We start from the raw sequence: 22,926 nt of genomic DNA, 5'->3' as shown, positions 1-22,926 counted from the left end.
AAATGGTGCAGGGACAACCGGACATCCACATGGAAATGAATGAAGTTAGACTCCCACCTCACACCACATACGAAAGGAAATTCAACATGGATCAAAGACCTGAATGCAAGCATTAAAACGAAAACTCTTAGAAGAAAACCCAGGTGCAGGGCGCCTGGGTGTCTCAGTCAGTTAAGTGTCTCAGTCAGTTAAGTGTCTGACTCTTGGTTTTGGCTCAGGTCTTGATCTTGTGTTTAGGGGCATTGAGCCCCGTGGTGGGCTCCGAGCTGACAGCATGGAGCCTGCTTGGGATTCTCTTTCTCTCTGCCCATCCCTTGCTCTCTCTCTGCGCCCCCCCCCCAACACACACACCTCAAAATAAATAAATAAACTTAAAAAAAAAAGAAGAAAACCTAGGTGCACATCTTCATCATCTTGGATCAGGCAATGGTTTGTTTATTAGCTGTGACACCAAAAGCACAAAAGAAAAGATAGATAAATTGAACTTCAAATTTAAACTTTTGTGTTTTGGGGCACCTGGGTGGCTCAGCCAGGTAAGCATCCAACTTCGGCTTAGGTCATGATGTCACAGTTTGTAAGTTTGAGCCCTGCTTCGGGTTCTATGCTGACGGGCCTGGAGCCTGCTTCAGATTCTATGTCTCCCTCTCTTGGTCCCCCCACTCACGCTCTCTCTCTCAAAAATAAATAAACATTAAAAAAAAACTTTTAAACTTTTGTGTTTTAAAGGAGACCATCAAACTAAAAAGACTACCCTCAGAATGGGAGAAAATATTTGCAAATTATATATCTGATAAGAGACTGGAATATACAAAGATCAGTTACAACTCAACAGTGAAAAGACAAACAACCTTACATTTTAAAATGGGCAAAAGACTTAAATAGATATTTCCCCAAAGAAATGACCAATTAAGTACACGAAAAATTTCATATCACTACTCATTACGGAAATACAAATCAAAACCACAATGAAATGCCACTTTATGCCCACTAAAATGGCTACAATAACAAAGAGACATTATCAAGTGTCGGTGGGGATGTGGAGAAATTGAAACCCTCATACAGTGCTGGTAGGAATGTAAAATAGGGTAGCCGCTTTGAAAACAGTCCCTCAAAAAGTTACATAGACCTACCACATGACCCATCAATTCCACTCCTATATATATACCCAAGAGAACTGAAAACATAATCACACAAATACCTGTACATGAATGTTCACAGCAGCAAGAATTACAATAGCCAAAAAGTGAGAACAACTAAAATGCCCATCAATTGATAAATGAATAAACAAAATGTGGTATGTCCATACAATGGAATGTTATTTGGCAATTAAGAGGAATGAAGTATTGATAAGGGCTAAAACACAGATGAACTCCGAAGCATTATGCTAAATGAAAGAACCAGATGCAAAAGACCACATCCTGTATGCTTCTATTTGTACGAAATGTCCAGAATAGGCAAATTAATAGAAACCCAAAGTAGATTAATGATGGGAAAGGGGGGGAATGGGGAGTGACTGCTAATTGGTACAGGCTTTCTTTTGGGGTTGATAAAAATGTTCTGGAATTAGGTCGTACAACTTACTGAATATACTAAAAACCACTGAGGTGTACAAATTAAAAGGTGAATTTTATGGTATGCGAATTATAGCTCAAATTTTTTTAAATGTCATCCAGGGTCCCTGTGGCAATTAGGCCATAGTAAGGTATGTGGGTTAAATCCTGCAGGCAATGGGGTGTGTGTGGTGTGTGTGTGTGTGTGTGTGTGTGTGTGTGTGTGTGTGTGTGTGTGTCTATTCTTCTTCCACTGTAGTTGGAAAAGCAGGAAGGTGAAATCAACAACAAATTCCCTACAGTGCTATCACCACGGGGCAATCAGTATGAATGGTTTGCTGTATTTCCTTATACTCTCATTTGTGGTTGTAGTGAGATCATGTTTTATGTACAATTTGATATGCTGCTCTTTTTTTCAGTTACCATAAACTTATTCTAAGCATTATTTAAAAGTAAATTTTCTTACCTAATTACAATAGTTATTTATGGTAGAAACTTTGGAAAACATAGAAAATTATAAAAAAAAAGAAAATTAAAGTCATCCATAATCCCACCAGTTAGAAATAATCATTACAGACATTTTAGTGTATTTTATTTTGTCTTTTTTCTATGAGTAAATGTCATTTTTAATAGCTGTATAATAGGCCATCCAGTATCATAGATTACTTTTATTGTAACATAGTTAGGCTCTTTCCAGTTTCTCTCCATATAAATAATGATGTAATAAATATCTTTGTTCATGAAGCTTTTTCATAGATGGGGTTATTTCCTCAGCTTCTCAGAAGTAGAATTACTAGTCAAAGACTGAATATGTTTAAGCTTTTATGATGTATCCTTAAATTGCATTCTAAAATGATTCGACAAATTGCATTTCTATTAGCAATAAATGAGATTGCCGGTTTCACAGCATCCTCATCAGCATTGAGGATTATACTTTTTAAAATTCTCCTTTAAAAAATTTTTTTGATTCTAATAGAGGTTTCATAAGAAAGACAGCAGCATGCTCAGGTTTGTATTTTAGATAATAGAGCAGTTGGGCACAAAAGAGGTGGGTGAGTGCTGGTGTGGCAGCCAATTAGGGAAATGCTGCATTAGTTGCACTAGCAAAGGAAAGAAATGACACTGTCAGGCAGTGAGGATGGGCTTAAAGACATTTAAGATTAGAAGGACAGTTCTTTTTAATTTTTTTTAAACATTTATTTTTGAGAGAGAGAGAGAGAGAGAGAGAGAGAGAGAGAGAGCATGAGCGGGGGAGGGTCAGAGAGACAGGGAGACACAGAACCTGAAGCAGGCTCCAGGCTCTGGGCTGTCAGCACAGAGCCCAACGTGGGGCTCGAACTCATGGACCATGAGATCGTGACCTGAGCCGAAGTCGGACGCCCAACCGACTGAGCCACCCAGGCGCCCCAAGACATTTCTAAGAAAGGATAGGTTGGATGTGTGCCAGATCCAAAAGTGGCAGGAAGGAAGGAAGAGGTGTCAAGTTTGACTCCAAAATGTCTACCTTTGGAGGTACAGTGGAGGGTGATAGCTGTAGCTGAGGCAGAGAAAAAGGGAAGGAGGAACAGATTTAGAAGGAAAAGGAAGCTTTCTGACTGCAACATGTTATTTTGGGTGACTTCCAGAGTTACAGGTGGATAGCAACATATCCATTCACAACATGAGTCTGAAGCTCGGAAGAAAGGACAACACTGGGGTTAGTAAAAATTTGGGAACTGTCTGCATGTAAATGGTAATGAATGAGATCAATGAGGGAATGCCAGGGAATACCTACATTTCTAAGACAGAAAGAGGAATGAGTGAAGGAGGAAGGGTTACTTAGGAAGCAGAAGGGGAACCCACAGACACTGGTGCAAAATGCCAGGGGAGGGAGAGGTTCAAGGAGAGAGAATCATCAACAGTGTCAGATGCGTCCAATGCTACAAGAGTCACAAGGCACAGAGGAAGGCCGAAGAGGGGGCCTGGAGAGTGGGCAGTTGGGGGGTGGAGGTGTCAGGAAGGTGTGAGAGAGGACAGTAGACTCCCTGGGAAGTCATTCTCCTTAAGTTTTTCTCCCTCCTTTCATCAGGGCAGGAGCTGGTCAGTGATTCCACTCTTTCCTGCCCACCAGAGTGGATTTGTAGTACCAATGGACGCTGAGAAAGAGGGTGGGAGACAGGGCTCTGAGTCCTGGCTCTTAATCTGATCCAGGCTTGACCCGTGATCTCTTTACCCATAACACGAAGGGATTGGTGAGTAAAAGGGTGCCTGAAGCTGGCCTTGGTTCAGTGCAGGTCTGCGGTGAAATGAGAAAAATAAAGCCAACATAGTATGTTTTCATGAAGGAAGTTAACTTCATGAAGTGTAGAAGTCTGTCCTTTATTCTGAGATTATGTCTTTCCTACCTTTTATAGTAAGCTGTCGTTTCTTTTGTGAAATGATGGTAGATGGTAGCTGGGTTTTTCTCCTGGATGTTTCTTCCCCATGTCTTCATTTAGCAAGTAAGAAGTTGGTAACTCTCTGTTGGCCCACCAAATCAGTTTGATGATGTTACTGACTTATGAATTGGAAAAGTGTAGGAATTAGTGGCTTAGATTATCTATCTATTTATTTATTTATTTAATTGAGAGCAGGGAGGGGCAGAGAGAGGGAAAGAGAGAGAGAATCCCATGCAGGCTCTGCACGGTCAGCACAGAGCCAAATGTGGGGCTCAAACTCACAAACTGTGAGGTCATGACCTGAGCTAAAATCTAGAGTCAGGTACTTAACCAACTGAGCCAGCCAGGTACCCGCTAGATATTTTTTAAGGCTCTCATCTATAAAACCCTGAAATCCTAGCCCTCTGGAGATAGTCCTAAGAAGGAAAATATAATGGTACAATGTAGGGTGGAGCTAGCTACCACTAATGTAACCCCACCTTCCAGTAAAAGAGCTTTGGGTCTGGGTCTTGGCCCTGAGATGCTGTGTTTCTGGTCCCTCTTTATCCTGCAGTCTTCGTGTGCTCTGCAAGTCTGGTAACCCAGAGCCCCAGCCATAGTCACTGCTACTCCTTCCCCAGCAGCCAGCTTCTCCTGGTGCTTTATCCCAGCTCAGAGCCAGGCTCCTGCACAAAGATGTTCAGTAAGTAGTTGTTGAATAAGTGAAAAAATGAGTTCCTATTTTATCTATGAAGAAATTATTACTTTTTTTCTTTTTTTAACATTTATTTATTTTTTGATAGAAAGAGAGTACGAGCAGGGGAGGGGCAGAGAGAGAGGGAGACACAGAATCCGAAGCAGACTGCAGGCTCTGAACTGACAGCACAGAGTCCGACACGGGGCTCAAACTCACGGACCCTGAGATCATGACCTGAGCTGAAGTTGGATGCTTAACCGACTGAGCCACCCAGGCGCCCCATATGTCTTTTTTTCTTTAAGGAGGCTCCATGCCCAGCATGGGGCTTGAACTCATGACCCACATAACTATGAGAGTCATGTGCTCTCATAGATTAATGGAACAGAATAGAGAATACAGAAATGGACCCACAAACGTATGGCCAGCTAATCTTTGACAAAGCAAGAAAGAATAGCCAATGGAAAAAACAGTCTCTTCAAATGGTGCTGGGAAAACTGGACAGCGACATGCAGAAGAATGAACCTGGATCACTTTCTTACACCATACACAAAAATAAACTCAAAATGTATGAAAGACCTAAATATAAGACAGGAAACAATCAAAATCCTAGAGGAGAAAACAGGCAACAACCTCTTTGACCTCAGCTGCAGCAACTTCTTACTTGATATGTCCCTAGAGGCAAGGGAACAAAAGCAAAACTGAACTATTGGGACCTCACCAAGATAAAAAGCTTCTGCACAGCAAAGGAAACAATCAACAAAACTAAAAGGCAACTGATGGAATGGGAGAAGATATTTGCAAATGACATATCAGATAATGGGTTAGTATCCAAAATCTATAAAGAACATATCAAACTCAACACCCAAAAAACAAATAATCCAGTAAAGAAATGGGCAAAAGGCATGAACAGACACTTCTCCAAAGAAGACATCCAGATGGCTAACAGACACATGAAAAAATGCTCAACATCACTCATCATCAGGGAAATACAAATCAAAACCACAATGAGATACCACCTCACACCTGTCAGGATGCTAAAATTAACAACTCTGGCAACAACAGATGTTGGCAAGGATGCAGAGAAAGGGGAACCCTTTTTGCACTGCTGGTGGGAATGTAAGCTGGTGCAGCCACTCTGGAAAACAGTATGGAGTTTCCTCAAAAAATTAAAAATAGAACTACCCTATGACCCAGAAATTGCACTACTAGGTATTTACTCAAAGGATACAGGAGTGCTGATTCAAAGGGGCACATGCACCCCAATGTTTATAGCAGCACTATCGACAATAGTCCAAGTATGGAAAGAGCCCATATGCCCCTCAAGTGATGAATGGATAAAAAAGATGAGGTATATATATACAGTGGAATATTACTCAGCAGTCAAAAAGAATGAAATCTTGCCATTTGCAACAATGTGGATGGAACTAGAGTGTATTATGCTGAGTGAAATAAGTCAATCAGAGAAAGACAAATATCATATGATTTCACTCATATGTGGAATTTAAGATGCAAAACAGATGAACATAGGGAAGGGAAGCAAAGATAATATAAAAAACAGAGAGAGAGACAAACCATAAGAGACTCTTAAATATAAAGAATAAACTGAGGGTTGCTGTTGGGGTGTTGGGTGGGGGGATGGGCTAAGAGGGAGTGATGGGCATTAAGGAAGACACTTGTTGGAATGAGCACTGGATGTTATATATAAATGATGAATCAATAAATTCTATTTCTGAAATCACTATTACACTGTATGTTAACTAACTTGGATTGAAATTTTAAAAAGAGAGAGAGAGCGAGCGAGTCATGTGCTCTACTGATTGAGCCAGCCAGCAGCCCCTATCCATGAAGAAGCTAACTTATCCCCTTCCTTAATCTCCCCAAAGACAGGGATGTGTACCCCCCAGTGTCTAACAGCTGTCTTGTGGGTGCACAGGGAATATTTGAGATGAGTTTTTTTCTAACACCAAGTGGCTAACATGCGGCAGAAACTAAATTTGAACCCAAATCTTTTAACCCCAGTCCACTGCTCTCTCTTCCCCACCATTGCCACATGGTAGACATCCATCACCAGCAGGGGTGAGGTCTGTGAGCAAGACGACCTCTCCAGACCTCCTCACATCAAACTCAGGGAGAAGGGTAAGCCTGAGCCAGGTCTTAACCTCGAGTGGAGATTTTATTCTGTTCACACGGGCTGATGAAGGAGGGGTGCATACAAGAGTTGCAAAGCTTCAAAACTTCACTTTTATCTTTCTCAAAGTAACAATTGCTCTTAGTTTAAGGAGTTAAATTTTGCTAAATACACCTTTAATGAAAATCAGCTCCTCTTCACTCCAGAGGCCACCATGATCACTAATTTGCATATTTTTTCTGGTGTTTACCTTCATAACTCTAAAGGACAAACTTAGATGCTATGTCTCCATCTGTCGAGTTCCCCATCAACTATTGGCCAGCCTGATGAAGGAGGAGTTTGCTTTTCTAAAGCAGTACCTGTTCCCCTCTTATGCTCAAGGTGGTTATAATTCCTGCTTATGTTAACACTTAATGTTGACCTTATTATGATTATATCATTTTTCCTCACTTGAGCTAGTGTACCAAGATATGCTTCTCTTCTTGGACAACTTTTTGTTTACCCCAAAGTTAATAATTACCTCTTTTTTTTTTTTTCACTTGCTTAGTATTCTGGATACCAAGCAATTATTTTTCTCAGGCCTTCTAACAGCACTTTGACATTTCCTCAAACCAAGCAATTCAGATCATCTCTACTCATTCCGTTTTTTCTCACAGACCTCCCTAACTGCTTTTTCCTTCCACTGTACTGGTTGTTTCCATTGACCAGCACCTCGAATCCTAGAAGCTTCCTTCGCCACTCTCCTGATTTAGACCCTCTGAATCACATGTCACCTTCTAGCTTGGTTTATTCCAAGAAAAATAATGCTGCGTTATCTAAAAATGTCTTTACCTCCCTTCAACTTTTCATTGATAATTGAACTGAATACAGAATTACAGGTTGGGATCATTTCCCCTCAGGATTTTGATAGCTTGCTCTATTTTCTTCCAGCTTCTGATGTTTTTATTGAGCATTATGAGGCCATTCTGATTGCTGATCCTTTGTAAAAACAAAAACAAAAACAAAACAAGAAACCTACCTTGTGTCTTGAGAAGTTTTTAGGATTTTTTTTCTTCATCTCTAGGGTTCTAAAATTTCACAGCGATATGCCTCAGTGGGGTCTTTTTCTGTCATCGTGCTTGGCACCCAATGGACCCTGTCAAACTAGAAATTCATAACCTTCAGTTCTGGGGAAAATTTTCCTATTACTTATTTTAATAATGTTCTCCCTTCCATTTTTCTGTTCTCTCTGATATTAGGCAGAGTGAAGGGTAGAGAGTAGTGGAAGGTTCTGTCCAGGGGAAGTCTCTCTGATGAAGTGACATTTGAGCAGAAATCTGAATGAGCATTGCCTCATTTACCTGAAGAAAATTCCTGACATCTTCCTTGTCAGGAAGCTTTGTTCACATGCCTGGTGATCTTTGGCTGAGGATCTACACTGAGAGGGAGGCACTACAGGCTGATGGAGGGCTCTGTGTGTGACTTGGGGCTTGTCAACTGGTGGAGTTCACTGTTAGGTGCTCTTGTGGCACACTAGCTTTTTCACGGGGCAGCTCCTTCCTCTGGGAGTGCTTAGTTTTTCCAGAGAAGAATCTTCCAGTCTCCTGCCTGGAGGTGGTGAGAGAGGGAAGAGGTGGGGGTAGGGGGTGGAGCGAAGGGGATGTCACCGTTGATTCACCCATTCCTACCGAATTTAATTCATCACTAAGTTTCACCCTCACTCCTCCTTCTGTGACTCCCTGAAATGCCTGGGCCTTTCTGGGATTCTGTTAGGCAAGCTTTTTGACTTCTTGTGGGCATTTTTCCCTGCAGGGTTTGAGTACCTGCTCCTACCATCCTTTCTCTTGTCCACTGATGTCTCTTTGCCCATTCTCCTTGTCCATTTAAATGGGATTTTAAGAGAACTTGCAAGTAAACATGTATTCAACCCAGTGTGTTTAACCAGAGCATAAGATACCCTGTGAAACAAATTCTTGCAAACTGATAAGGCTAAGAATTCTTCTTCTTTCTTCTTCTTCTTCTTCTTCTTCTTCTTCTTCTTCTTCTTCTTCTTCTTCTTCTTCTTCTTCTTCTTCTTTTTTTAAGGAAAAGAAAACCCTTGCAGAGTTTCCCTCCTGTAGTGAGAGCACTGTACTTGACAATCATAGAATTTTATGGGTGAAGTGACCTCAGACGTTATGTACTCTCACCACCTCATTTTACAGATGTAGAAAACGAAACCCAGACAGCATAAGTGACTCACCCAAAGTCACAGAGTAGAGAAATCTAAGGAGTCCCTCTATTTTCCACTTGTAATCCTACGCCATTCCCACTACCATTCAGCCTTCCCAGAAAAGCCCCTCAGGCAATAGAAAGATTTTCCTCTTGATGGGTCTTCCAAAGCAAATGCCTTTTTGCTCTCTGGGCCAATCTGACCCTGTTCGGTCCCATCTGGAGAAGAACCATGACAATGAACTAGACATTGTTTCTTAGCAAGACCGGGAGTGCTCCTGGCATATTAAACTGAGATCATTTCTTAAAGGACAGAGTCAGGATAACAAATCCACCTTAAAATAAACCTCAAGTCAAATTACCAATTAACACCTAAATGTATTTAAGCAGAAATAAGTTTAATCGTCTAATTAATTTTTCACCAATTAAGTCCATTTTTACATGTTGCATTTTACACTGCCTTGGCAATGAAAGTAATTGGATTCCTTTATAACCACTTTCCACTTCCTGGTTTGCCAAGTAGTTCAATGCTATTGTCTGTCTACAGAAAATATAAATCCCCCCAAACTGGCCACATTGCAACTTCAGGAAGTTCATAAAGTACTCCTTTTGGGAGTAGCTGCAAAGATGACAAGATATGATATCATGGAGTGGAAAAGGTGCCTGTGGTAGGCAGCCTCCAACGTGGCCCCTGGGGTTCCCTGCCTCGTGGCGCCCACACTCTTGTGCACTCCCCTGCCCTGGAGTGTAGGCTGGCCTGGTGACTCACTCTTAAGGAGTAGAACGTGGCAGAACTGATGGGATGTTACTATGGAGATGAGGTTATGACTTCCAACTTAGTTGTTGCCCCTCCCCACCCTCGCCCCTCCCCCTCCCTTGACCTTTCTTTTTCTTTCCCAGGTCTAACCCTAACTGTGTCCTGAGCAACCCCACAGAAAGGCTCACTTGCCAAGGAGCCAAAGCCTCTGGCCAAAAGCCCCCTGAGTGAGCTTGGAGATGGCACCTCCTGCCCTGGAGACTGCAGTCCCTGGCAGGGGCCTGAGAGCAACCTCCTGAGAAACCCTGAGCCAGACCACCGAGCTAAGCCATTCACAGACTCCGACCTCTACCAGCTTTGGGCGATAATACATATTTACTGTTCTAAGCTGCTACATTTGGGGATAATTTATTATACAGCAACAGTGGAGGAGACCTAGGTATGGGTTCTGACTTTCAACTTCTTTGCAAAGCCATCTTGTATGTGTCCCTTCACTTCTCTTGATTATGCCTGTTACCTCTTTTGTAAAATGGGGGTAAAGACCACACCTACCCCACGGAGTTGCTGAGGGGTTCAAGGAAAAGAAAACTAATTTTAATATTTTTTTAAGTTTTTTTCAACGTTTATTTATTTTTGAGAGACAGAGAGAAGCAGAGAGTGAGCAGGGGTGGGGCACAGAGAGAGGGAGACACAGATTCTGAAGCAGGCTCCAGGCTCTGAGCTGTCAGTACAGAGCCTGACCCGAACCCATAATCCATGAGATCATGACCTGAGGCGAAGTCAGAAGCTTAACCAACCAGGCCACCCTGGCACCCCAAGGAAACTAATTTTAAAATGATCGTGAGATAGTAGGAATTTTTATCTACACTATCTCATTTAATGTCTTTCTTAAGTGTGTTTGTTTTATAAACAGCACACAAAAAATAAAATCTTCAGTCTGGTCTATCTATCTCTCTATCTATCATGTTTAAAGATAGAGAAGAACATTCAAAAGTATCATTTAATGTCTTTCAAATGGGAAAAAAAACACATGTGAACCATATCCAGTAAATTGGAAAACCATACTCGTATCATTAGAGCCAATTCGTTTTATGATTTATTAAAACACTGTTTAACCAAACATCGAGCTTGGATCAACCTTAAATAAACCATATGCCTTTTAGAACTGATGGGTTTTAATTAGTTTTTTAATTAGCATGTGAGAAGTTTGTAAACCTGTTAGTTTTGCTATCTAAATCAGAAGAATAAACTTTATAAGATTCTCACAAGAGGAGCTCTTCAGGGCCAAGGTTAAGGCCCATGGACCCCCTCAAATGAATATGGCCCAAGCATAACTCTCTTCCACAACCCCCCCAGGCCAGCCCTCATTACTGACCCCAAACTCTTCCTGCTGTCCAACCTGGAAACCGAGTCACCTACCCAGAATCCTCCCCTTCCACTCCTCACCCCACATTGTATCAGCAATTCTACTTCAGAAACATTTCTTCCTCTCCACTCCTGTGCTGCCACTTTAGTTCATATTCATCTCTTCCACAGTGAATCATTAATGCAATTAATATTGTAATTCTAATAGTATACATGAAATATATTACATATAACTACAATATCCTAATAAATATTAACAAATCCCATTTATTGACAGTGCACTATGTTTCACAAGTTCAACTCTGAGCTGATGATGAGACTTACAGGCCCCCTGTAAGCAGAGCTAACAGGTTGCTTCATTCAGCTCCGCAACAGCTATGCGAGATGGAAGGTTAAGAATAGGCTGCCTTAGTCTAAATCTCAGCTTTTCCACTTACTCTGTGCCTTTGGACAAGTTACTTAACTTCTCTGTGCTTCAATTTTCTCACCTGCACAACAAGGATAAATAATAGCACTTACCCCATAAGGATTAAGAATATTTTAAATGCATAGAACAGTGCCTGGCAATCAAAAAATGTTAGCTATTATTATTTTGGGTCCATATCATGTTTTCTCCAACACCTGTATCTCTCTAGAACAAACTATCCTTTCCAGAGCAGTCTGATTCTTCTTCTAAGGAGCCATTTGACCATGTCAGTCCCTTAGCATGGAACATCAGGAACATAGGCCTTAGCATGGTCCAGCTGTCTAGCTCACCTCCTTGGCCCTCAGCTTCCACTTTTCCCCACCCCCTTCCCCATGCTCATTCCCCACTTAATGTCTCACCATTCCTAAAACATGCCCCTCTGAACTTAACTTTGTGTCTCCCCGCCAAGATAAATGAGGTACAGTGAAGAGATAGGCTCACTCAAGGGGTGGCAAAGGACAGCACCCAAGATGGCGGCTGGATGCTCCCACCTCTCTTTCAAACTCTGTAAGGATTAGAGACCGAAGAGCACTGGGACTTAAGTCCTTCTATGTGGCAGGGATAGCGCAGGCCTTAAAATAGCTGGGATGTTTGCTACCAAGAAAAGTCACATGAAAAGAAAACGAAGTAGGCCTTTTCCTACCTTCCCTGGGAGCACAGAACTGCCTCGGCTACCATCAGGAAAAAGAGAAGAAAGGAAGAAAGAAAGAGCTTGGACTTTAAAGTGAGCCCACGTCTAAATCCTGGCTCTCCCTCTGGAAACAAACACGTACCCTCACTTTCTTTGGCTGGGAAATAAGAATGATAATGGTTCCTTTGCAAAGTTGATGTGAGGATTCCATGAGAAAACGTATGTAAAAGTACCCAGTACATCACACGGGCTCTAAATTAAAGGCTACCTTCCCATTTTCTCCTGAACTGTTGTCTGTGCCTATAAAGGTCTCCCTGTTCACCCCACCCTGGTGGGTGCCTGGTGAACTCCTACCCAATCCTCAAGTCCCAGGCTCAATGCCATCCTTCCAGAGAAGTCATCCTCCCTGGTCTTCTCAGGCAGAGTTCATGACTCCCGCCACTGTCTCCCCCTGAACTGGGGACTCCTCCAGAGCACGAATCACTGCTCAAACTCCTTTGGATCCTTAGCCTGGCATCATTCAAAAATAAATGTCTGTGGGGTAGTGTTCCATGATTTCCTTATGAAAATAAAGACTTCTTAGATGCTTTAAAATATTTTCTTTACAGTATTCTTTGTAATAAAGAAAATTTGGAAGCAATATACATGTCTAATAATTAGAGGTTATGTAAATTATGGTTAATCCTCAAAATGTGGTTTGCTGCCATTAAAATCATCTTACAGAAATGTACTGTTGACATTAAAAAAAATGTTCTCAATATACATTGTGAGGGAAAGAAGCAGGTTTCAAAACAGTACTATGTACAGAATGATCCCATTTTGTGACAAAAATATAAATGTTTATGTATGCATAAAAAAGGTCTGGAAGGACCCAGTGGTTGTCTCTGGGTGGGTGGAATTTGCATGTTTCTTTTCCTTCCTTATGCTTATATGTATTTTGTGATTTTTCTATAATGAGCATAAATTACTTTTGTAGTAAGAAAAAAATTTTTTAACTACCAAAATTGTTTTTCTGATTGTAATGCATTTTCATTGTAGAAAATTTGGAAAGTCTGAAAACTATAAAAAAGAAAAGATAATTACGCATGTTGTTCTACCAAGAGAGTCTATTAACATTCTAGTATATTTCTTTCTAGTGTTTTTTTGTTAATGTACGTATGAATTTTTTAAACTACTTGAGATCAAACTGATCTATAGTTTAATGTCCTGAAATTTTTTATTATTACTATGAATATTTTCAAAAATTATTACAAATTCTAAATACTAGATGTCTGGCAAAGGGCTAGAGAAATCAGCTATCCTAGGAGGGAAACAACTAAAAAGAGGGTTAATGGCCTCCCAAGTACAGCATAAGCATTTTAAAGACTTTCCTAGGCCCTAGAGAAGCCTTACATTGTTTAAAACACTTTAACATATTCCATAAGAACAATTTTAACTACAAAATTTTTGAAGGGGCCTTTTATAACTTTTGCTATTGAATCTGGCTAAACATACTCATTTAATTACAACTGGTGAACAACTCACTTAATTTATAATTGGCTATAATTTCTCAGTAACTATTGTACATATTTGGGAACTCTTGCAAAGTGAGAAAAATCCAACCTGCAAATTGTTTTCAAACATAAAGAAACAGTAAATTTCAACAATTAATGATGTTAACATGCTGTTACATTTAATAGGTTTTTAATTAAACATTTCTTGATTTTACAGTTTCCTTTTCACATTTTGGAGCCAATAACTTTTTTTGGATTTCAAACTTTTTCCTAGGCCCTGAAAAAATACCTAGGCCTTGAGTTCTGTGTCTCTCCTGCCTCGCTGAGGAAAATGCCCTGGCTGAGTCCCCTCGGCCAGTGGGCAGTCAAGACAGACAGATGTTAGAAACTGTCAGCAAGGACAGGAGCCACTGCAAAGACCAGCAGCAGGAAAGGCCAATTTATCCACCAGAGTTGTTTTTTCTGTGCCAACCTCCAGATAGAAAGTAGGAAATTTTGGACAAGGGATTCCTGCACAAATAGATTTTTGCTTCTCAAGCACAGAAAGTAAACTGGGGAAGGAGAAGAGAAGGAGGGTGAGGCAGAAAAGGAAGAATGAGGGAGGGAGGGAGGAAGAAAGGAAGGCTACCATTCATTAGTTGTTTATTATTACTCCGTGCTGAGCTAAGTGATTTACGTATTTCATTCAATACTCATGACAATCCTATGAGATGGAGACTATTCTCACTCTCATTTTACGGTAAGGTTCCTAAGGCTGAGCCTGGCTAACTCATTGCCCCAAGGTCACACAGCTAGAAAGTGCTGGCCCAAGACTGTCTGACCCCAAAGCCTGTGTATTAGCCCCTATACCATATGGCCTCTCCAAATGCACCTGCCCTATCCGGCCCTCCTACTTCCAGAAGAACAGAATTTATTTTTTTTTTATTTTATTTTTTTTTTCCAACGTTTATTTATTTTTGGGACAGAGAGAGACAGAGCATGAACGGGGGAGGGGCAGAGAGAGAGGGAGACACAGAATCGGAAACAGGCTCCAGACTCTGAGCCATCAGCCCAGAGCCTGACGCGGGGCTCGAACTCACAGACCGCAAGATCGTGACCTGGCTGAAGTCGGACGCTTAACCGACTGCGCCACCCAGGCGCCCCCAGAAGAACAGAATTTAAAGCTGGAAAAACCCCATGAGACCAGCTCACGCTTCTTGTCTCTACTTTTGTCATAGCACTGCTCCCAAGGAAAATCTTGCTCCCTGTCGGCATGCTGCTGAGCCCGTGGCCCAGGGGCACTGTGCCTGGCCTACAAAATGTGCTCAGGAGATGTTGGCTGAATTAATAAATTAAATAAATCTCTCATTTTGTTGAGAAGGAAGACCAGAGAAGGAAATCTGAGGGACCACACAGTCCAGGTAAAACCCACTCACAGTGACTCAGCAAGGCAGTGGTGGCCGACTCTGGATGAGAATCCCAACCGGTGCTTTCTGCACTATTTAACTGAAATTTACACAGGACTTTCCTCTTTCTTTTATGCCACGTCCTTCTTACAACAACCATGTGTCATATGTGTCGTATGTGATCAAATCTAAGACCATCCATAGGACACGCTATTATTTTATGTTACAATAAGAGAGAAAAAAATGGAACAACACTGTCAAGCATCCTTGAGAGACACCCATCAACCAAAAGATGTATGCCTACCATGTGAAAAATGTGTGATGTTATCCATGTCTTAGAGATGTGGAACGGAGGCTCAGAGGAACAAAGTGGCAAGTCTTGGTCACAAAGCTATTAAGGGCCAGACATCTGTGATCCAAACCAGTCCAGGGCTCTCTCTACAATTGTCCCTCAAGGCACTATGATTTGATGACTGGGTTTTGGGGGGCGGGAGGGTGGAAAAGCTATTTAAATGAGCATCTTCATTCAACTGGTGACATAGCTCCTTCCCCACTAGATTATAAGCATGACACCTGACAGCAGTTTTCCCAGCACCTAGCACTGTGGCTAGCACAGAGCAAGCCCTCAAAACATATTGGGGCACCAGGGTGGCCCAGTCGGTTAAGCGTCTGACTCTCGACTTCCGCTCAGGTCAGGATTTCATGGTTTCGTGGGTTCAAGCCCTGCGTCATGTTCTGTGCACTGACCTTGCCATGCAGAGCCTGCCTAGGTTTCTCCCTCCCTCTCTCTCTCTCTCTCTGCCCCTCCCCTACTCACGCTCTGTCTGTCTCTCTCAAAATAAATACATAAACTTAAAAATATACATATCTAAGACATGGAAGGGGTTCACACTATGAGGCACACCAGAAGTGCAGAAAACATGGGCCTAAGTTAGAAGTCCACTACCTTGGGGCAGTCCTATGCTGCTGATATCCCAGGCAAGGGGAAAGGCAAGTGCAGAATGGCGGTGGGGTGGGGCAGGAGCCCAGGACTTCCGATGGGTCCTGACACAGACAGACCTGGTCAGAATCCCAGCTTTGCCAGCTACTAGCTGTGGGACCTTGGGTAAGTTACTGACTCTCACTCAGTCTCTTTTTCCTTGTTGGTAAAATAGGAAAAACGCAGTTCCGCCGATCTCTTGAGATGGTGTGAGAATTCAACAAGAAAACAAAAGTAAAAAGCTTAGCATGGTGCCTGGCACATGGCAAACAATCCATCACAGCTAAAGCCAGGTAAAGGAAGAAATATTGGTCTTATGCCATCTTGAACAGAATCACACCAGCTGGAGGGCGGGGGATTTCATAATTGGGAACCCTCAGCCTCAGACTGGCCGTAGAAACAGACAGTCCTGCAGGAAAAGACCTCCCACCCACTTTTTCAAGATCAAATACACAAAATAAGAAATGAGAATTGAGAAATCACCATAGACACTAAATGAACTAAAAGAATCCTAAGCACTCACCTGGGTGAACCTAAAGCAAAAATGGTTAAACCCTGCATAGAATAGACGATTTTCTAGGCAAATAGAAAATATTACAGCTAATTCCAGAGAACTTTTAAAGATACAGTCAAGAAAGAAAGAAAGAAAGAAAGAAAGAAAGAAAGAAAGAAAGAAAGAAAGAAAGAAAGAAAGAAAGAAAGAAAAAGAAAATCTGAAACCTATTAAATACCGCAGAAGACATTGAGAATGTTTTCAAAGAGCTATACCCCAAAAAAGTGTCAGGTCCAGATGGTTTCATGGGTGAATTCTACCTGCTATTTAAATTGTTCCAGAGCAAAGAGAAAGCAGGAAAACTTCCAAATTCTTTTTATGAAGCCAACATAACAGTGCATGAAACCTGACAAAAAGGACACAATGAAAGAAAAGAAAGATGTTGGAAAGCTGCCTCTGCAAATCTGTAAACACTGCAAACATCTCCCTAAGAGTCAGGAGCAAAAGAAAGGTTTCCACTAACACCATCATTATTTAACATTGTTCTGGAAGTACTGGCCTGTGCAATTATACAACAGGGGGAAAAAAAAAACCCAAGAAGTATAAAAACAGGAAAGAACAAAGTAAAATTATCATTATTTTTAGATGATATGGCTGTAAATCTAGAAAATGCAAGATAACTCACTCAAGAATTATCATTAAAATTATTTCATATCAATACAATAAGATAAACTGATTATATGATAAACAAAAGTGAGTAGCTTTTTTTTAAAGTTTATTTATTTTTGAGAGAGAGAGAGAGAAAGCACACACAAGCTGGGGAAGGGCAGAGAGAGAGAGAATTCCAAGCAGGCTGTATACGCTGCCAGCAAAGAGCCTGATGTGGGGCTTGAACTCCCTAACAGTGAGATCACAACCTGAGCAGAAATCAAGAGTCTGACACTTAACTGACTGAGCCACCCGGGCACCCTGTGAGTAGCTTTCTTATATGCAATCATCAACTAATTAAAAAATACAAAAAGAGGGGTGACTTTGGCTCAGGTCACGATATCACAGTTCCTGAGTTCAAGCCCCGCATCGGGCTCTCTGCTGTGAGCAAGGAGCCCACTTTGGATCCTCTGTCCCCCTCTTTCTCTCTGTGCCCCTCCCCAGCTTGCTCTCTCTCTCTCTCTCTCTCTCTCTCTCTAATAAATAAATATTAAATAAATAAATAAATAAATAAATAAATAAATAAATAAATAAATTAAATAAAACGAGATTCCATTCACATGGGCCACAACAAAAACACAACTATTACAAATGTGCTAAATCTATAAGAAAGCTTGAGAATACTAGACTTAATCGTCTGAATAAATGTAAACATATATCCTGCTTTGGAATAGGAAGATGTGCTATTGTAAAGATGTCAGTTCTCACAAGTCATTATATTTACAGTGATTCCAATTTTTAAAATACACAAAAAAGAGTTGCTTTTGGAATAAGATGGGCCGATTCTAAAGTTCACGTGGAAACATAAACATCCAAGAACAGCCTGACCAGCCTGGGGAGTGTGGGGGGGAGGGCAGTGAGGGTAGACTCTGTTACCAGATACTAAAACGTAACATAGTTTCTTAGATACGACACGGAAACCACAAAGAAAAGGAAAAAATAGATAAATTTGACTTCATCAGAATTAAAGACATTAAAAAACCCACAAAGTTCAGAAAGTTTGTGTTTCACAGGACACCATTAAAAAAGTGAAAAACATAGGAGCACCTGGGTGGCTCAGCCGGTTAAGCATCCAACTCTTGGTTTCAGCTCAGGTCATGATGTCACTGTTCATGCATCTGAGCACTGAGCTGGGCTCTGTACTGACAGCACAGAGCCTGCATGGATTCTCTGTCTCCCTCTTTCCCTGCCCCTCTCCTGCTCAGGCACTCTCAAAAAAATAAATAATTAATTAAATAATTTTAAAACTTTAAAAAAGTGAAAATACAGCTCAGAGAATGGGAGACAATATTTACAAATCATATATCTCATAAGGGACTAGTATCCAGGACATATAAAGAGCTCTTACGACTGCAAAAAACAAAAAACAAAAAGGATAAATAATCTAATTTTAAATGGGCAAAGAATTTGAATGGACATTTATCTAAACAAGATATACAAATGGTTAATAAGCACAGGAAAAGATGCCCTACATCATTAGTCATTAGGGAAATGAAAACCAAACCACAATCAGATACCAGTTTATACCCACGAGGACGGCTCTAATCAAAAAGGTAAACGTTAACAAGGTGAGGATGTGCCGAAATTGGAACCCACATACACTGCTGTTAGGAAAGAATGTAAAATGCCACAGCCACTGTGGAAAACAGTCTGACAGCTCTTCAAAAAGGTCAACATAGAGTTATCATATGACCCAGGAACTGCACTGCTACATATACGTACTCAAGAGAATTGAAAACATACGTCTACGCAAAAATCTGAACACAAATGTTTATACCAGCATTATTCATCATAGCCAATAATCTGAACACAAATGTTTATGCCAGCATTATTCATAATAGCCAAAAAATGGAAACAATCCAAATGTACATCAATAGATGAATGGATAAATAAAATGTGGTATTAGACACACAATGGAATACTATACAGCAATACAAAGGAAAGAAATACTAAAAAAAAAAAAAAAAAGAAAGAAAGAAATAATGACACATGCTACAACATGGATGAACCCTGAGAATCATGCTAAGAAAGAAGTCAGCCATAAAATGCCACAAACCGTATGATTCTATTGATGTGACATGTCTAAAATAGTCAAATCCATCAAAACCAAAAGTCGATTAGTGATTGCCAGGAGCTGGGGGCAGGAAAGGGTGGAGAATGGCTGCTAACAGATACAGGGTTTCTCTATGGGGTGATGAAAATGTTGTGGAATTAGATAGCAGTGATGGTTACACAACTCTGAAGCTAGCAAAAAACTGAATTCACTAAAAGGGTGAATTTTATCACATGTGAATTATATCGCAATAAAGCTGTTGTTTTAAAAACCATGATGTAAGGGGCACCTGGGTGGCTCAGTTGGTTAAGCATCTGACTTCAGCTCAGGTCATGATCTCACGGTTTGTGCGTTCGAGCCCTACATTGGGCTCTGTGCTGACAGCTCAGAGCCTGGAGCCTGCTTCAGATTCTGTGTCTTCCTCTCTCTCTCTCTGCCCCTTCCCTATCTCTCTCTCTCAAAAATAAACATTAAAAAAATTTTTAAATAAAATAAAAAACACAATGTAAAACTTTGGTAAGCAAAACAGCTCAAAAGACCAGAATAAACACAATTACCCACTAGAATTTAGTATATAATCAAGGTGGCACTTCCAAAAAGAGGAAAGATGGATTATCTGGAAAATGATACTGGACCAACATTCCTGGATAGGTTAACAATGCGGGGAGAGCAGCATTTGGAACCCCACCTTGCTCCTTGCACCTAAATATATCCTGATGTATCAAAGACTTAAACGTCAAAAGGAAATCCATAAAAACATAAGTAGGGGTGCCTGGGTGACTCAGTCGGTTAAGTGTCCAACTTCAGCTCAGGTTATGATCTCACTGCTCGTTAGTTCAAGCCCCGCATCGCGCTCTGTGCTGACAGCTCAGAGCCTGGAGCCTGCTTCAGCTTCTGTCTCCATCTCTCTGCCCCTCCCCTGCTCAAGCTCTCTCTCTCTCTCTCAAATATAAAATAAAATATAAAAATTTTTAAAAATAAATAAACATTAGAAGTAAACTGAGGATTTCTTCTTTAATCTCAGAGTAGGAAAGGTAAGACACAAACACAAAGGCCCTTAAGAAAGAAAAGGTGTACATTGACTTAAACAAGTTCTAAATTTCTACATGGAAAAAAAAAAAACAAAAGACAAACCAATAAGCTGGACATAATATTTGTAAAAATATAACACGTTTCCAATTTTCCTTTTTATATAAAAAATTTGTTTGTATCACTAAGAAAAAACAACCCAATAGAAAAACAAACATGAACAGACCATTTCCAGAAATAAAAGGGTAAATACGAAAAGATGTCAAATTTCACTCTTAATTAAAGGAATGTACATTAAAACAACTAGATGCCATTTTTCATCTATCAGACTAGCCAAGGTGAAAAAGGTTTCTAAAATACTGTATGTTCAAAGATGTGTAAAAAGTGGTACATTTGAAAATTTATAACCATACAAAAAATCTGCGCACAGGGGAGCCTGGGTGGCTCAGTCCGTTAAGCATCCGACTCTTGATTCTGGCTGAGGTCATAGTCTCATGGTCCGTGAGTTTGAGCCCTGTGTCAGGCTCTGGGCTGACAGTGTGTAGCCTGCTTAGGATTCTCTCTCTCTCCCTCTCTCTGTCCCTCCCGACCCCCTCACAAAATAGCAAAATAAACTTAAAAAAATCTGCACATAGATGTTTACGGTTGACCCTTGGACAATACAGGTTTGAACTGCGTGGGTCCACTTAGATGTGGACTTTTTAAATATAAATACAGTACAGTACTGTAAATGTATTTTCTCTTCCATATGATTTTCTGTTTTTCTTTTTTTTTAAAGACTTTAGTTTTAAGTAATTTCCACACCCAGTGTGGGGCTCTAACTCACAACCCCCAGATCAAAAGTCACATGCTCCACCGACCATGCTAGCCAGGTGCCCCCATATGATTTTCTTTTTATTTTTTCTTTATTTAAAAATCTTTTTAATTTTTTTAAATTTATTTTTGAAAGAGGGAAAGAGACACAGAGACAGAGCATGAGTGTGGGAGGGTCAGAGAGAAACACAGAATCTGAAGCAGGCTCCAGGCTCCAAGCTGTCAGCACAGAGCCCGACGCAGGGCTCAAACTCACGGACCGCGAGATCATGACCTGAGCTGAAGTCAGATGCTCAACCGACTGAGCCACCCAGGTGCCCCCATATCATTTTCTTAATAACATTTTCTTTTCTCTAGCTTACTTTCCTGTAAAAATACACATATCATACATACACAAAATATGTGTTAATCTGACTATGTTATCGGTAAGATCAATAGCAGGCTATTTATTAGTAGTTAAATTTTGAGGGAGTCAAAAGTTATACTCAGATTTTCAGCTGTGCAGGGATCTGCTCCCCTAACCCCTGCATTCTTCAAGTATGGCAACTTTATTCATAATTGCCAAATCTCAGAAGCAACCAAGATGTCTTTCAATAAGTGAATGGATAAACAACCTGTGGTATATCCATACAATGGGATATTATTTAGCAATAAAAAGAAATGAACCATCAAGTCACAAAAAAGACACGAAGGAATCTTAAACACATATTGCTAGGTGAGAGAAGCCCACCTGAAAAGGATTATGATTCCAATTATATGACATCCTAGAAAAGGCAAAACTATGGAGACAGTCAAAATATCACTGTTTGCTAGGGGTTGAGGGCAAAAGAGAGGGAAGGATGACCAGATGGAGCACAGAGGGTTTTTAGGTCAGTGAAACTACTTTGTATGATACTACAGTGTGGATACCTGTATTATACATTTATCCAAACCCATAGAATGTAGGACAGAGTGAACCCTAATGTAAAGTATGGACTTTGTGTGATAATAAGTATCAGCATTGGTTCAGCAATTATAACAAATATGCCACATTAATACAGCATGTAAATAAGAGGGGAAACTATGGGAGAGAGAGGGAGGGATGTGGGAACTCATTACTTTCCCGTCCATTTTTTTCTGTACACCTAAAACTTCTCTTAAAAAAAAAAAAAAAAAGCTACTAATTTTTTTTTTAACTTGTACAAATACATTGGTGGTAGGTATGTAAGTTGGTACAATCCCTTTGGAATGAAATTTGACAATACTTTCCAAAAAATTTTAGAACACATGTCCTTTTACACAGAGAGTCCACTTCTCAGACTTTATCTCGCACACATACTCAGGTAGGAAATGACATTTATACAAGACATTCATCTGTTCTGTTTGTAATGGCAAAAGACAGGAAATAGCCTTGTGGCAGACAGACTAACGGCCCCCCAAAATTCCATGTTCCAATCCCCAGAACCTGTGAATACTCATGGCAAAGGGAATTAAAGTTACAGATGGAATTAAGATTGCTAAACAGCTGACCTTAAAATAGGGAGATTACCTGAGTTAGCTCAATATCATAACAAGGGTCCTCAGAAACAAAGGAGCGTAGCAGAAAAGGAGAGTGAGAATCGGGTGATTTGAGAAAAAACTCAACCTACGGTTGCTAGCTTTGAACATGGAGGAAGGAGACACAAGTCAAGGAATACAAGTGGTCTCTAGAAGCTAGAAAGAGCAAGGAAACTGATGCTTCCCTAAAGTCTCCAGAGGGAAGGTAATCCTACCAACACCTTGAACTTAGCCCAGCAAGAACCATTTCAGGCTTC

At 40.7% G+C, this 22,926-nt stretch overlaps 1 long non-coding RNA gene across 2 annotated transcripts in view; it reads right to left on the bottom strand.

Annotated features, from left to right (window-relative positions):
- The window catches only part of LOC147576517 (uncharacterized), a 117,300-nt gene that overhangs the window by 41,527 nt on the left and 52,847 nt on the right, over positions 1 to 22,926 (bottom strand). For both annotated transcript variants that reach the window (XR_015240846.1, XR_015240847.1), the window contains one exon: positions 7,790 to 7,914. This is a non-coding gene — a long non-coding RNA (uncharacterized LOC147576517). The remainder of the gene's footprint in view (positions 1 to 7,789; positions 7,915 to 22,926) is intronic.

The sequence above is a fragment of the Puma concolor genome, chromosome D1 (assembly GCF_028749965.1).
Source record: "Puma concolor isolate L17-30 chromosome D1, mPumCon1.1.hap2, whole genome shotgun sequence".
Lineage (NCBI taxonomy): Eukaryota > Metazoa > Chordata > Mammalia > Carnivora > Felidae > Puma > Puma concolor.
Note: the sequence above shows the minus strand (reverse complement) of the source record. Positions and strands in the feature narration are given on the sequence as shown.